The sequence below is a fragment of the Bombus terrestris genome, chromosome 5, assembly GCF_910591885.1.
Source record: "Bombus terrestris chromosome 5, iyBomTerr1.2, whole genome shotgun sequence".
NCBI classification, from domain to species: Eukaryota; Metazoa; Arthropoda; class Insecta; order Hymenoptera; family Apidae; genus Bombus; species Bombus terrestris.
Genome location: NC_063273.1, coordinates 4,152,153 through 4,168,438, shown reverse-complemented (window position 1 = coordinate 4,168,438; position 16,286 = coordinate 4,152,153). Strand labels below are relative to the sequence as shown.

Sequence of the window (16,286 nt, the reverse complement as noted above, 5' to 3'; positions counted from 1 at the left end):
AAGAACCAAGGCGCAAGAGATAGTTAGGAAGTTTCCCGTAGAAGGAGGGTGGCTTTCGGATGACACGGCTCGAACAGCTGCTTCGAGTCAAGTTCTGCGCTTTCTTCCGGAGAAACATGAAATTTACGACCTCTGTTTATTTCGCTTTGAACGCTTAACGTTTCACCGGGAAGGAAACTTCCCGGAAACAGCGGTAATCGCAGCTTTCGAACCCCTCGAAGGAGACACCGATAGTTAACGAGCTTAGAGATAGAAATCGACGTTCAAAGTAATTCGTACAAGACTCGGGGGCTATCCTCCTTGGCTATGGAGAGCACAAGACGGAGAACCATCTTCTTCCCGAGTACGCGTTTTATTTTGCGACAGACACGGTAAAGTGTTTGCCCAGGGCTGTTTCGCGGCCACGTGAATCTCGTTTCTCGCGTAACAATGACCTTTCACTGACGTGGGGTAGTCTAACGAGTGTCATATTGCGACATTGAAATATTTACAATGTTAGCTAGGGACGATGAAATGTAAAACGGGAATATTTTGTTAACGTAAATGACAATTTCATTGGATACAGTTGCTGTATACCGCGCGATTTTATTTGACGTTGTAGCTATGGAATTTTAAGTTTTTTCCCCTAGTAATAAACGTACAAGCGGTTACATTGCATGAATATTACATGAAATTCTCATCCACGGTTATCGCTAGCAATTCATCGACATTCGATGCCCTACAAGTCTACTTATCGTAAATGGCGACTTGTCCTCGATTTCGATGAAACGACCAACATCACGAAGCTTGAATTTCGTTAAAAATTATCACCGTAAATCTGTAATCTGCGACTTAAACGCACATAAGATGCAAGCAAATATTAACGACATGAAATCACGCAGCAAAGTTGCGCTTTGTCACACGCGGTTTATGGAAAATAAACTAAGCGATTCCATTTACTAATTACGATTTACGACATGCATCGCGATGCACAACAAAGCGAGTAATCGTCGCAAAAATTAGGACGATTTTACTTTACCTCGATCTTTCTAACCTTCCACCTGTTTCGCAGTTTCATAGACGCAATTTTCTCAAAAACCGTTCCTCTCTTTGATAAATTGTTCGTAGTCTGTCGTATAAACGAGTTTCGCTTCGAAGAATCTAGAAACGACTGCCTTCCTTGTAATAGAAGCGATCCCTTGATTTAGCGCAGCTTGTAAACACAATCTCGGCCTTTACAACCCAGGAACCTCACTCGTGCTCGACCGATGTTCATTAATCCAGCGAAATCCGAATAAATTACTAATCACCCGTAATACCGTGTGTGCTTTACCGACAAACCATCGTGTAATATTTTGGGTAATGGAAACTATTAAATGCGGTCGAATATGTATTCAAAGGACTCGCTGCCGCCTCTAGATCTAATTTAATTTCGTTATTGGATAAACTTTTGACCGAGCTTGCCGTGATATAATTATTAATTAGGTATATATACGCTATACGCTCTGATAATATATGTATGCGCGAGACAAAGCTAAGATCGGAGATAATTATCAAGCACAATTAGTTTGGATGGAAATTTTGGAGATTCGAGCTCCACAGATATCTTAGTTCGGAACATTATGCTTCTAGAAATGCCCCGGAGTATCGATAAAATCGTACGAGACAAGTGTTTAAACTCGATTTCCGATTTGCCAGTTTAAAGATAATAGAACTATCGGGAATTCAAGAGTCTGAATCGTTCAAACCATCGTTGAATCGCCATTGCGACTGTCTGTGACGCCAACAGACGTGTCCATTGGAAACAAAAGGGCGAAAATCATAGAACGATCCGTGAATTTTCCTCGTTCTCCGTGTCTTTGTCACTCGAGAGACAAAAAGGAGTCGTTGGTGCACTCTGCTCGTCCGATATCAGATTTCGAGACGTCGATTTAACCGCGCGAAAATCGAAAAGAATCGCGCGAGCTTTTCGTCGATAGCCTAATTAACCTAAATATCTGTCTGAATCAACCGCCCCTGTTTCACCGATTCTCTGTCGCGTTTCTCTTGTTAATTATTTGTCGTACGGATAATCCAATTTAACGAACGATACGATGATTGATTATCGAGTCAACGAAAGTGCCGTGAAGCACGAGTGTACACGCTGCGAAATTCGAAAGCAACATCCGCTTGTTTCATCTTACGCGTTCCACATCTTCTTTTTGTTCCTCGCTTTCTGGTTCCGGTTTAATCCACTTTGCTCGCGTATCGAGCTCCTAATCACAATCTCGGCGAATCGAATCGATCGACTTTATCCGCATGCTTTTTAAAAGAACAACTAGGTTTCGCCTTGAAAATGGCTTTGCGAAGGATCCCAAGCGTTTCGAGGCTTCTTCCATTGACAAACATCGAGAATCAGTTTCGAAGCTGGTGTATGAGAAAATGTGTACCGAGGTACGAGACGGCAAAGCGAATCCGATCGGATAGTACGGTCTCTCGTGTCGTCTTAGTCGCTTTTCCACAGAACGATGCCTAACTGGGACAATAACGGTCCATGCAACGTCCTCCGTGGCAACAAGGCAAACCGAGCTACCCTTTATGGACCGATGATCGCTAGAAACCGGCGAAACCCCTTTACGAGATCCTCCATCCCATGTTCTCCATCGATCTTTCTTGTCTACACCGTGTTCGACGCTTCTGTATCGATCGTTCTAAAGGGAATAGAGAAGAGGCAAGATGGGAGGGATGCAATTAAGTCTTTGGCCGGTGTGTCTTTTCTCTGGAAGAAATTTGTTGATGTTACGGATACTGACCGCGGTACATAGCAATCTAGTTCGCTTGGATCGTTCTGTGTTTCGGACGAACAGGTACTTAACGTAGTTTAGGATTAACTCTGCAAAGTGGAGATTGGAGACTTAGCACGAAACATTTTCGCAAGATGGGCTACTTAAAATTCCTCTTCTTAAGAAGTTGCTTAAGAACTTCTAAGAAGCATAACGACGAATAATTGTGGCGAGTAATTTATTTAACCACTGACGAACGACTGCGTCCTTGATATCTTACGATATTCGCTTTTACATGTGTACGTTTGAATTACTCGTTTCATTTGTTAAATTCAATCGAATTACGTCGACATTTTTGGTATAACAGCGTAGGGAAAAAATGTCTGTTAGAGAAGTCGAGGAATACGAAGACCACGAATGTGCCGGGAAAGGGGGAAGAAAAGGGGAGAGGTGGAATTTGCGGGAGTAAAATCGGCGGCAGCGTAATATCCAGGCCAGAATTTCCGCCTTTCCCGGATTCCCGTTCTCTCCTCGTTTTTTTCCACCCACCCCTCACTCATGACCTCTCTATCGCGTTCGTTCCTCCACGGAAAATTGGAAATCCCGAAAGACCGACGTGCCGGATTATTGAAATTCCACACCGTCAGTGTATCGCTTTTGAAATATTCGCCGCTAATTTTTTGGTTAATTATATGTTTATAGATATTCGAAGTAATGGCTTTTCGTCATTGATTCCACGATAATTACGTATTCTTGTTTTCCGATGTACACGTGTTTGTCGACACACAACAGAATACACGTAATCTGTCTGATTCCTTTTTGAAGTTATTTATTACAGTCGAGTTATTTGTTACGCTGTTGGGAGTCAAATTTAAGACGATGGAAACAGGAGAGAATAAACAGAAATGCATCAGCGATTAACTCTCGATAGATAGTTATTTATCTTCATGGAATATCCATATCGAAAAATCCACATTATTTATGCGGCCACTTATACCTATGGACTTTGATATATAGTAGAGATTGCGGAGTCGTACAGTTTGATTTCAGAGTTATAGTACTATAGAAGTAGGGTGTAAATGATTCTTGAATGGGGGATTCTGATGCTTGCGCCTCGAAAGTCCCGATAGTGTCGTTCTCGGAATATAGCGTGATATCGAAGACTATCGATTCTCTGGATCTGATAGCAAATGTTTTTCTATTCGAGACATGCGATATCGAAAACTTTTGACTCCAACGATTTCTTACTTGCTTTTAGAGTCTAAAGGTATAGGGTTAAAACCCTTTTAAAAAAGGACTGATTCGTAACTTGATTAAAACTAAATTTCATTAATTATTCGTTTCACGACAAGGCTTATTTATGTAAACGATTCCGTGCGTGTAGCATATTCACGTCAGGCGAAGAAACGGAAGAACTAAATATTGCGCGACACCCCATGTACTTAGCTTTATTGGATAAAAAATTTGTAGGCGTCCAAGTCAGATTTATTGTTATTCTACGAAGAAACGCGCTCTTGCGTCTCAAATAAATGTCCCAGTTCCCCTTTGTGCCTGGCATTCCATTTGTACGAGGAATATTAAAAAATTCAAAGAGAAGCCCCCAATATACCCAAAACATACCCAAAATATATTTTTCACAAGAACCTTCCGTTTACAATATTTTTCATCCGTGTCTCGATGTTATTTCTTACTTCGAATATTGCTTCGTTCCATTACTATGCCATGTCGATCGAAGGAACAATGGAGTAAAAATAAAATACAAATACGTGTAATAATGGAACACGTTCAAGTTGTTCCGTTCAGTCGTCTCTCGGGAATTCCATCTTCTTACAACAAACGTACGGCATTTACGTGCTCCTCGCAAGCAGGCGCATGCAGATGTTCGACATTTCCCACGCGACACCGACAAATCCTGTGATAAAGATAACACCGTACACAAAAGGTATTAACCTTCATCCCACAGAATCCTCCTAAGGCTCGTCGTGTACTCTTCGTTTAGCTACCAACGCTTTCCTTCCCTCTGGTTTCTTTCGAACCGCAAGCCTCGCGATGCTTACCACTGCCTGAAAGTATTCCGCTGTCTCTTGACTGGAAATTGGGTCTATTCGGGTTTACCAGAGTTTATGCGGTACGTGCTAGCGATGTGGTGAAACGTTCGACAGCGCCTTTCATCCGTTTTTCGCACGCGAGAAAATCTGATTTTAATCGAAGCTGAGTAGCTGAACAAAGTTGTTTACCTCGTCTTCCTTTTCAACGAGATACTCTTCTATCAGAAATGTCTGTTTATTTGGTCTTTTTCATTTTCTTCCTTATCGAACAAATTTTTAAGGGTTATTCTCGTGAGTGGAAAAAAATTGGGGAAGGTCGTAGAAGTTTCCTGTTAGAGTCACCAACGGTGGAAAGGATTACGGATGCGTGTGTCACAAATTCATCCGAGATGCTTCACAGAGACGGTTAATAATATCGTTACTATTATATTCGCCATAACCCTGGTCGCGTGGGCATCAGGAAGATGCAAAGGAATGGCCCGTGGGTGGAAAATGAGTTGCGAGTAAATCATCGTCGGTCAGGGTTCAACAGAAGCGAAGCTAATGTTATGGTGAACTTTTCGCTAAAGGTCTTACCCATATGGATGAACGGGATTTTCTATCAAGAGAAAACTCAATTAGCAGAAACCTGCAACGAGCTACGATTTCCACGACCAATTATACACGTAATTGGTGTAAAATATGGTACCTGTCTATTTCTTTAGCGCAGATCGAACGTGCCACTGTTTCTTTTGCAGACACTTTTGCAAATGTACCTTTAGTCTTTTTGTCTGTAATAAAACTCAAATATTCTTGACTGGTATATTTCCTGATACGTATACGAATTTCTATTGATTAAACTTCTTTTTTCATAGATCGTATCGTAATTCTATCGTTTAAAGACATAATATGGACGAACTAGCCTTGCAAAGCGCGTATTACTTTCGTATTCAAGAATCGTATTGGAGAAAATATTTTCACTCGAATACCCAAGATAATGTACGTAATTCGTGTCGCTTGTTAAACCACGACGGAGATAAAGGAACTGCACGAAGTTTGATTTTTCTTTCGCCAGGAGTAACAAGCTCCGGGGAGAAATTTAAATAAGCAATTGCAAATACATGCTCACGAAGAATGCATCCGCATCTGTTGCTAACGGAATAAATAGCCTTCTACTGAGAAGAAGAGGAAGGTAGCTGGTTTTCACCTTGAAAAGGAATTGGTAATAATATGTTTCCTTTATGCGCTGCATACGAACGAGGGCTCGCCTATTAACAATTGCTTTATCAAGAAATCGCAACGAACATGTACTTTATAATGAGCTTCCCGCTACCATTAATCACACTGTTCCGTCAAACGCTTTAAATACTTGCTTATCAATTCGCCTAATCGACAAACAATCGGGTACGTGTTTCTTAGGAATGTAATGCAAATAGCGATTTTAGTAGCAGCACGCTTCGCCACCTTGTGCGTCACGAACGTGTATAGGCTCGAGAAATACATAGAAGTACAGAGCTCGAATAAATTTCTCGCAATTTTCTTCGCAATCTACGTGGAAAAATATTTGCTGGGAATTTCACTGGGAATTTAAAATTTTCATGAAACGACAAGGAGAATAATTTTCTCGAAATGGCCATCTATATAGACAGGATAAATCTTTCTTAAACGTCGATGAAGTTTCATGGAAGAAAGTTTGGTCTTAGGTGTTCTTGATCAAGGACCTCATAGGCCTTGACCAGTTTTAACTCACGCTTTATTACGACCGACTAGATTTACGGCGTACTCAAGATGCACACAGGGCTATGGGGATCTACAACAACCTTAACGCGACCAGGCGAATAAATTCGCTCGTAAATTTGTGAAGACGCAAGACCTTCGTGCGACACAGGGACGGCCCGAGGTAATTGATACTTTTGGCTGAGACGCTTTTTAACTTCCCCTCGATAGCTTTAGTCGTGTTTTATGAATCCTCTGATACGCGTCATAACTTTGGGGAAGAAACCCCGAGGAAAGTAATCGAATTCGATTAAGACTCTCCTTATGGAATTTTTTAAACTTTCTATGTTTCTCTTAGCCTGGGAATTTCCTATGTCTGAGCCCTGTTGCGTCAGAGACTCTAGGGATATTGGGGCTAAATAGCATGTAAACCAAAACTAATTTCATTTAGACACCCGACCGGAGATCTGTTAGGACCTAAGCGACATGGAAACCCGAGCTAATCGATTCCTAATCCAAACATAACGCAATCTAACTGCGACTTAATCGCCACCCACCAAGTGTGCGCTAGATCGCACATAATTGATAGCAAAATCGGTACTATTTCGCTTCTAATTTGACGCAACGCGTTCCAGACCAGACCTGATTCAAGGATCACCGCGGTGATCAGAAATCACCGCGGTATATTGCTAGAATGGGATTCTATCCTTAAATATCAGGATACGAAGTTACGAATAATGCACAGGGTCAGTGTTCCAACACCTGGATTTATCCTCTGTACATACATTTTTTCTATCTTTTGAATTTACATATCATAATGCTCTTTACTTTATTCGTACAACTTATCACTCACTCGTATCAACAGCGCGGTGCGTTACGTCGCCAACCATGAAACAACAGTGTTGGTCGTCGATCTTAAATACCCGAAAACGATACTAAACCCGCGTGTATCATTCGTCGAAAGATGCTCGACTAACAAACGCATCTCGTGCATTCTTCATCCTACGAAATCACGCGACCATCAAACATTCTCCTACGTCATATAATCCTCGGTGTTCACCAATCCCGAACACAAACAAATTTGGACACGTCCTGCCGCGTAGCCTCGATCTACCGTTCGATTGGAAGACGCGACGTAGATTTCGCGGCGTGGAATTTACGCGATAGAAGCATCAATGACGCCGGGTGCACCCACACGACGAGGCCCACGTCATCCGTGTTCCCGGCTCGTGTAGGTGGCCACGGCGTTTCAGGCGTCGCGGCGCCTACCTGCGGCTGCCGTACGCCTGCGTCACCCGCCACAGAGGGAGGAGTTGCGGCGTGTGGAGGGGACGTCGGAGAGGGTGCAAGGCCTGGTACGGCCGGGTCGAGGCGACGAGACGCCGGCGTTCGTCAGAGCGGCGTCGCGACGCCAACGGTCGCGTCCGTCGTACAGTTTCACATCGCCGCGTTACATCAACCGGTTCCACCAGTCGTTCTATGATCGTTCACTCGATCGTATCTCGCGTTCAACGTTGGTGTTTACGTTACAGAGGGCTGCCCGGTTCTCCGCAAGTGTCGACCAGGCGTCGAGCCAACCACCGCGCTTCCTGCTGCTGCATCTACTCACGCGGGAAATCTTGGTCCGACGGCGTAACAGGTATGCGGATGGTTTACAGTTTCCAAATGATTTTCTCGCAACAGGATCAATGAAATATTTATGCACACGCTTCGAGAAATATTTTGTAATGGGGTTGTAGATGGGTACTTATGGGGGAGGGTTCGTCGAGGTTTTCAGCAGAGAAATCGATGTCACTGTTGCAGGTTGTCGCAATAAACGACTTTTTACGTTTTCAGCATCAATTCCCATTAACCAAGACTTTGGAAGTTTAATCTTTTGTGTTTTGAGTTGCATCTGTGATCTCTTTTTTTTTTTTTTTCTTTATTCTTACGGCTTCTGATACCTTCGACGTAATTTTGTGTAACTTTTGATATCACGATCCGTCAAGCGTGATTTTTAATATTTAATCTTGGTATTAAACATTCGATATAAAACTTAATCTTTCGACGAGACACACGATACGTACAATCAAGCTTTCAAAAGTTCTCGTGAATGGAATATATGCCTCGTTTAATGGCGAAGAATCGACTCGATACGATACATTGACCTAGGACTAGCTGTCGCTCTGCAGTCGTTCTTTAAAATCGGCGCGAGTACTCGTGCACCGAATGACCGGAGTATGACGCGGCTTAGGTTCGACGGAACGCGTAACTTTGTGCGACGTAGAGTTAACTTAATGTTAACTTTGCTAATGACAAAATTACGAATAAGAATCCAGTCTGTTGCGATTCCCATAAGAAATTATTTCATTCGTTCGTTCTGATGCGGAAATGGAGATCCCAGATAGAATTAAAGTTAGACCAACTGACTCGGCGTGCTATTTTCAGATACGAATAATAGAGACACAGACGTCTGAACGATGTGACCATTCATACACGTTACTTATAAATACCGATATTGGTACGATCGAATGATCTAATTATATGTGTGTATACTATCTACAAGAAACATGGAATTATTTATTATTTTAACTATTTTATTAATTCGAAATTAATATCACAATGGAATATCGATAGTAATTTACCCTATTTCGATAAATGTTTCACTAAAGATTTTTCTGAGACAACAGAATTCCATAAGCCGAATCCTTTAAAATTTCAAATCCCTGGATTCAATGGAGTGCTAAATGATCCGAAACTTTTAGCCGACAGCGTATATTTGGGACAATAACGAGATTCGCGCTCTTATACTCGACACGGATTACCTAAAAATTCAATCTCAGAATTGAAATAGAAAGACGCTCCTGTATTCTTCAAAATGTTGCATTTTTTGCATGTAATCCTTTTTACGAGAAAAGTTCGATTATATGATCCAGGTAACATATTGTTATCCGAGATTCGCTCGTAAGAGTAAGTTGAGCTCGGCGAAATCTCTTATACGATAGCAGTCGATGCGATATCGTTGAGCAGTCTCCTATTGATGATAATTCTTATCGAAATAGCGAGTGATATCGATCGAAACGCTGAGTTTTGCGAGGTGAGAGCGCAAAGTAAGTCGTTGACCAGCGACTATGGTGCCATTTTATCGTCATGATTACTTGGGTTATCCGCTTTTCGTTACGGATGGCTAACAGGTGATACTTGGTAGATTCGAATAGTCGAATAGATAGAGATTATTCCTACACAAAGAATAGAAATTTATTTATATAATTTATTTATTATAAGAAACAATATGTTTTACAAAAGTTACCGTTTTGCTCATTTCATGCTTTATCGTTCTTTCGATTATAACCAGCCATCTTTTAGTAAAATTTCATTTCAAAATTTTGAAATATTAGGCAAGATTTTATGTAAAAATAGGCAAGTACTTGCCTCGTAAAATTCTCCGAATCGTTTATTTTTCTTCCAACAATTTTATCCCCTTCTTCTGCCCGCCTCCTTTATTAAACTTGATAATTCCCCGGGATCGAACTTTTATAAAGTCCACTCTTCGCTTTCCTCCATATAATAGCACCTGACCTTAACTCTCTGCCCCCGTGCACGCCGACAGTTTCTCGTCCCTTGTACTAACAAACAGACAACCCCTAAAACAACGAATCCATCCATTCCGATAATCAAGCCCGACTCTTCGACCTAATTTTCCGTCCAACGCGCCAAACATTCCCTTCAAATAGAATTTACCAACCACCATAGGAAAGAGATCGATACCAAACACAGAACGAACGGCGCGAGTTTAATAATCCTGGCGTCAATGATTTAAGTAACAGGCTGGTACAAACGCGGAGAACAACGCGTATCGGTTTTCAAAGCAGGGAACAATGCGCGAATGAGATTCAGCCCAATTATCGCTTCGCGTATCAAAGCAAAATGTCTGTTGATGCGTGTCTTAAATTATTCCATAGGTGGATAAATGCCCTTTACGCGGGAATCGAGCGATTCCTAATAGGATCAAACGGAGTCAGAGTCGAGTACGTCCTCGAGAATCTCATAGAGGTTCTGCATCTGTTCGAATTGGACGAACATTGCGATTACGTATCGATGCTTGGTTGGAAATGTTTTAGAATCTAAATCAAAGGATAGATTTCTCTTTCTATCGTGCGTAAATTTGTTTAAGGATGGGAATTGCTAGAGCATTGATGCAAGTTGGACGTTTGAATAGCGAAATGAATGTGCAGTGTCATCTTCTTTTTTTTTTTTTTTAATATGCCATCGTGGTAGTTTATAGTCATAATAAGATAGACAATTCGGGGAAATAGAACGTAGAATTTATGTAATAGAGCAGATGGAGTGTGCAGTAGTAAGTCCTAGCTTTGGTCAGACATACGACGGTGATATTCAATATCCGTGTGCACGATAATTTACCAATTAATACTAGCAAATTGACAAGTGAAGCGTTGTTGTAGGACTCCTGTTGCACAATTGGACTCCTAGTTTCTACAATTGCACGATATTAATTTATTGCTCTTTTGATCACCGAACTTACTGGTGTTGCGCCAGAGAATCTATTGTCATCGATAGCTCGTAATTTGTAAGTTGCTTAACTTGCAAAATTTCGCTAACAATATCTATCAAATTATTCGAGAAGTCTCATAAAATAAACAATTTCGTAAAATGAATATTTCTTTCTTCCTTTTCCTTTTTTTTTTTTTGACATTCTGGTATCGAATTCCTAGCATCATGTCGTCGTACGATACGTCGATATGAAAAATACATGATGCCAATCTCTCTCGGCTACATCTACGTATAATATAGCTACATATAAGAGACAGTTACGTGTCAAAGAGAATAAAAGATTCATTAGAAAAGTAAGCGAGACCGATAAAATTTTGCAACTTTATATTCCTGAAATAAATCATCGCAAGACTACAAAGAGTCACTTTAGCATTTTCACGTCGATTTCACATCGATTTCACGTTGAAAGGATGCGAAGTTGCGACACGTAGAGCACGCGTAACCGAAGTCGAACGTACTCGGCTCTCATCGATCTATCGATAAAGATTCGATTTCACGACTGTGCAAGTACAAAAGCCATTTCCGATGATACCGAACTCGAACGTCGCCCACTTTATCCACTATAAATAGATTCGTAGGTCGGCGAAATCGTGGAAGATGATTCACGAGAAAGCCAATGAACGTCGCCGTTGATTTCTGTTAATAGATCCAGCGTCATTAATTTGATGGAATTTAGCCGGACGAGAAAGGAAATATTACTGTGATTATACCGACGCCGCCAACTCAATTTTCCTAATGAGTCTGTTTAATAGTTTGATCAACCGGTGCACGAAGGAAGGATCGTCTCTCGTATAACAGGAACCAGAAACTCCACATTCGTACATTAACATATATTCTAGAAAAAGCCGATATTATTATGTGAATTAAAAGACAATATTGACGTACGTTCCGGCCTTTTAATTCGAACGAGTCTTCTGTTCTAGTTCTGTCTATTTAGAGTTCTGCGATTTAACAGAATCACGAAAAGAGGAAAATTTGATTCAATTGCAGAGTGTAGAGTTGATTTTCGTACGAATCGGCTAGAATCGTTCGTGCGCACCGTTAACGATAGTTCTTGAAACGCTCGTTTGCTCGACATGGTCGAATTACATGGCCAATATTTATGGAAATTGTTATCACGCGTCTCATCTCGCGTTTTCCTACGCTGTCACGCAGAGTCAGGTCTATTCATATGGTAATAGACCCGGTGAATTTCACCGACATGTTCTACCAAGTAACCAACTTCACACGCATCGCCCACCTATCGAACCCCTGGCTTTCCGGCATTCAACAAGTAACCTCGTACAGAATAGCTGCACTTATTCTACGTTGCAATTATTTCTAATTTAATGCGCTCCTTTTTATTCCCATTAATTCCATTCTTTGTACAATTTGTACACACACTTCGTTTCCTCTGTCGATCGTTGAAAGCATTTGTCCCTTCCTCCAGACTCGTCAACGTCAATTTTCGTGAATTTCCCATACATGTAGACGCACAAAGCGCACAACAGATACCCCAGTTGCCAGAAAGGAGTTCTTCGTTCAAGCTTGCAACGCGTAGTTAAATAAACCTTGCTGTGAAAGTTTCAGAAACATTGAACTCAATTCCGCGGCCCGGAATTCATCAATTATTTCGAGGCGAAGGTTTCTCGCAATAAAAACAAAAACGTCGACGAGTTCTAGAAATTTGCTGAAGTAAAATGTTTTCTTAAAAAGGAATTTCTCATGCGTAAAGTTCTTCCAAGTTCGATATTTCTCTTTCGTATCGAATTCATAGAAAGTCTAAAGCCCGGAGCCGAGAGCAACGTTTCTCTCGGACGTAGCATTCTGCGGGAAATGATATTTTTCCAGGGCGTCAACTCGTCTAAACATCGCCCTTAGCGCGTTTTTCTAAGCGAATCGCGTAATCGAGTTTGTGGCTTTTCCAAAGTATTCCCCTAGCAGCGACAAAGTTAAACACAGGGACAAAGGTTCATGGTGTTAAGCCTCGAGAAAATAGACGTAAGCGCAAGGTTGGCAATGGCGGCGAACGTGAGAAGAATATTTGCGATCTTCTCAAGGGCGCGGGCGTATCGAAATTTCTTTGTATAACGAAGCGATTGTCGCGAGACGACCGACGAAACCATCCAAGCCGATTCGAATTCTCCTTTCTATCGCTATGTTTATTTCTTCCGATCGTCCTAGAGTCGCCGATCCTCGTAAATTCGTGGATTTCAGGATCGAATACCGTAACTCACTCGGGGAATAAATTCTCCATGTCAATTCGCTGCGGCCGAAGATGTTGCTCCGAACGTTACTTTGAACTTTCCTAGAAATTTAGTTTAAATTAACTTGAGAAGTTTGTTAACGTTGGAATTAGCAAATTTTATTAAAAAATGTGCACGATTTAGAATTCAGAATCTTCGCCAGGTATCGAAGTTTCGTTAAAAGTAAATGGCGTACTTTTAGATACGTCGTTCGTTTGTCCAGCAATCTCGACGTTCTACAATTTCCACGTTTTATTTCGTTTTTTCTCCATCTTTGGCTATCGCAGCTGTCAAAAGACGTTTATCCAACCTTCGCCATAAAATCTCCGCGTTGTATCGGATACAATTAACGTCACGTTTCCTTTTCGAAACCGGGAAGAATGGAAGTAAAAGTGGAGGCGGACAAAGGAGCAATGGACAGGACAAAGAGTGTATTACGATCTACGCAACCTGACAATCACGATGAATTTCCTTCGGCTGTTGGTCGGTCCGGACGAGAAAATTGAGAAAAAAGGGCAGACATGATCGCTATCTCTCGTTAGAAACTCATCTGATGGAATAATATATCCGGTAGGATCCATTCGATGGGATTTTGCGCAGGTTTCGATATTGCAAAGTTTGGAGAAGGTCAAAGTGAACAGGGACTGAAAATTCTAGTTATATAGGTACATGTTGGATATTAAGTGGATAAAGACAAAGTAGTTGATCCTAATCGTGTTATTATATTAAACAGAATGGCCGCATAGATATGTAAATATTGAAATCAAGACGATATGTCATTTTATAGCTTATTTGTTCATTTGTATTAATCGTTCGTCAAATGTTTTACATTTCCGCTTCATGTTTTCTCTTCCTTTTACTTTCCGATTTTTCCAAGCTGAAGCTATCGTTTTCTACTTTTCACACATACGATTTCTTAAGTATGCACCACCGACGTTATAATTAAATTAAACTAAAGATTAAACTTTCTCTGAGGAACAAACTCTTAGGCATCACATCGTAGTTCTATACTAAAGTTCTAAGTTCTCCCGATTATTTACGATGGTACAATATTAATATCTAACGATTTAATTCGTTGGGATTCTACGATGCAAGATAGTGGGTCACAATGAAGACTCTTGGAAGAATTTGCTTTGCTTCAATTTGCGAATATACGTTGTGTTTTCGATGTGTTTGGAATTCGAAGGAACGTGGGAATTGATACCAGTAATGTAAAATAAACGTTCTGGAATTTCGAGCGAGCTCTCGACATTCTAGAAATACAAAGGAACCAGAAAGACTTCGAAGGTTCTGAAGGGATAAGAGTTCCCAAGACGTCTTAAGGGCTCCGTATGTCGCCAAGATATGAAGCTATTCCAAAGAATCTTAGATTCTAGCAATCCCAAGTCCGTAGATATCGAATCGAAGATGTCCCCCAGGACTTTAGATGATTCATGTAATTACAATGGCGGAAAAAGAGAGTACAAGATGGGAGAAAAACTTCACTACGTTACTGCAGAAAGTAAAAGAGAAGTCATCGATAGTGAACTATAATTAGAAAAGTAGAATAGCTTGATATTCATTGCTTCGAGCTATTTTCCTACGTATAACCATACAACAAAATTACAGCAAAGTATGCTTGTCCACAGGTCGATATTCCATTAAATCGCGGCTTTATTACACTCGCGAATATCTTTCCTTTTACTGAAGATGCAACGACATCGCAATCGAATATTTTCTCTTTTCATTTAAATGAAAAATTCCATCTCTTTTTAAAATATTCCCAAGCATCCTTACAATATCTCGCTGCACGATGTTCGTCGCGCTTTTCCGAATTCCATCGTCCCTTTTCCCATGGCCGACAGTCAATCGACGCCTTTGACGTTCGGTACACAGCGTGTTAACAATGTCCTTAGCATCCCATGTCGTGGTTATCCCTTCCACGAGCCAAGTATTCTCGACAGGTTCCACGTTGACTGGCTTTCCTATGCTTTTTATCCTACGATTGTTACGCCACGAGGTTTAACACAGGCTGTATTTTCTAACCGTCACTCGCGGCCCTACAATGTCTCAGTCAGATCGTCTTATCTGACCGCCGGATCATATACAATGTATCGACGAGCGCATAGCTGTTGCCAAGCAGCGAGTTCTCGAAACGTCGAATTTGGTCCGTTACGTTTTCCACGCAAGAGCGGACATACGTGATCATAGGCGCGAACGGTGGCGTGACCTAAGGATGGTGGGGGTCGTCTTAAAGATGAGACAAAGAAATCATCCAAAGTCGATCAGTTCCTTGTGACGAGTCGAACGTTACACATCGAGAGGTCAGACGAGCTTATATAAATATCGTAAAGCATAACGCCAACGGAACGTAAACCAAGTCGGTCCGAGACATTGTCGAACATTCACTTATTCTACTAAGTATCCTACAGTGCTACGTCCACTAATAGACTAAATTCAATTGTAAGAGCCTTGCTCTATATTGTACACATCTATATTATTTTCGTGCGATAAGTTGTTAATTATTTATATCTATTTAATCGTGTATACTAAGTGTTAGAAATATAAATTTTAACTCTGTGAGTCACAGTGTTATCATACCTGAATCACCCCTATTATCTTAATCGAAATACGGGGATCGAACTATTCGTGGTGTCGATCATTTTAATCGTAACGGGAATTTACGACTCCCGTTGGCGCGTATTCTAACGACCGCGCCTCCCCGCGATAGCTCGAAAATACATGGTCCTTCGAGCCGGATCACGTGCCACCAAAGAAGTGTACTGACCAGTGACTATACAGTGTCACGTGAAATCCACAATCCAACATCTTAGTCAACTGACCAAAGGAGCCGCCACCGGAGAGGAACACCTCCTTCGTTCAGCATCTACACGAGACCACACCACACTGTAGCGAGTAAAAAACGACTCTCAGATCAACGCCCATTTGATCAAGGTAAGATCGTTCCTACCATTAACACCAAACATGGCTCAACCTGACTCGATCAGCACATTGAGGCGGAGACGCAGCGGCCTCGCCAACCGCTT

At 41.3% G+C, this 16,286-nt stretch overlaps 1 protein-coding gene across 2 annotated transcripts in view; it reads left to right on the top strand.

The window, feature by feature from the left end:
• The first annotated feature begins 7,833 nt into the window (after positions 1 to 7,833).
• Positions 7,834 to 16,286, top strand: part of LOC100649925 — a 114,718-nt gene continuing 106,265 nt past the window's right edge. For both annotated transcript variants that reach the window (XR_001098729.3, XM_048405723.1), the window contains exon 1: positions 7,834 to 8,123. The gene's annotated coding sequence lies outside the window, so the exon portion shown is untranslated. The remainder of the gene's footprint in view (positions 8,124 to 16,286) is intronic.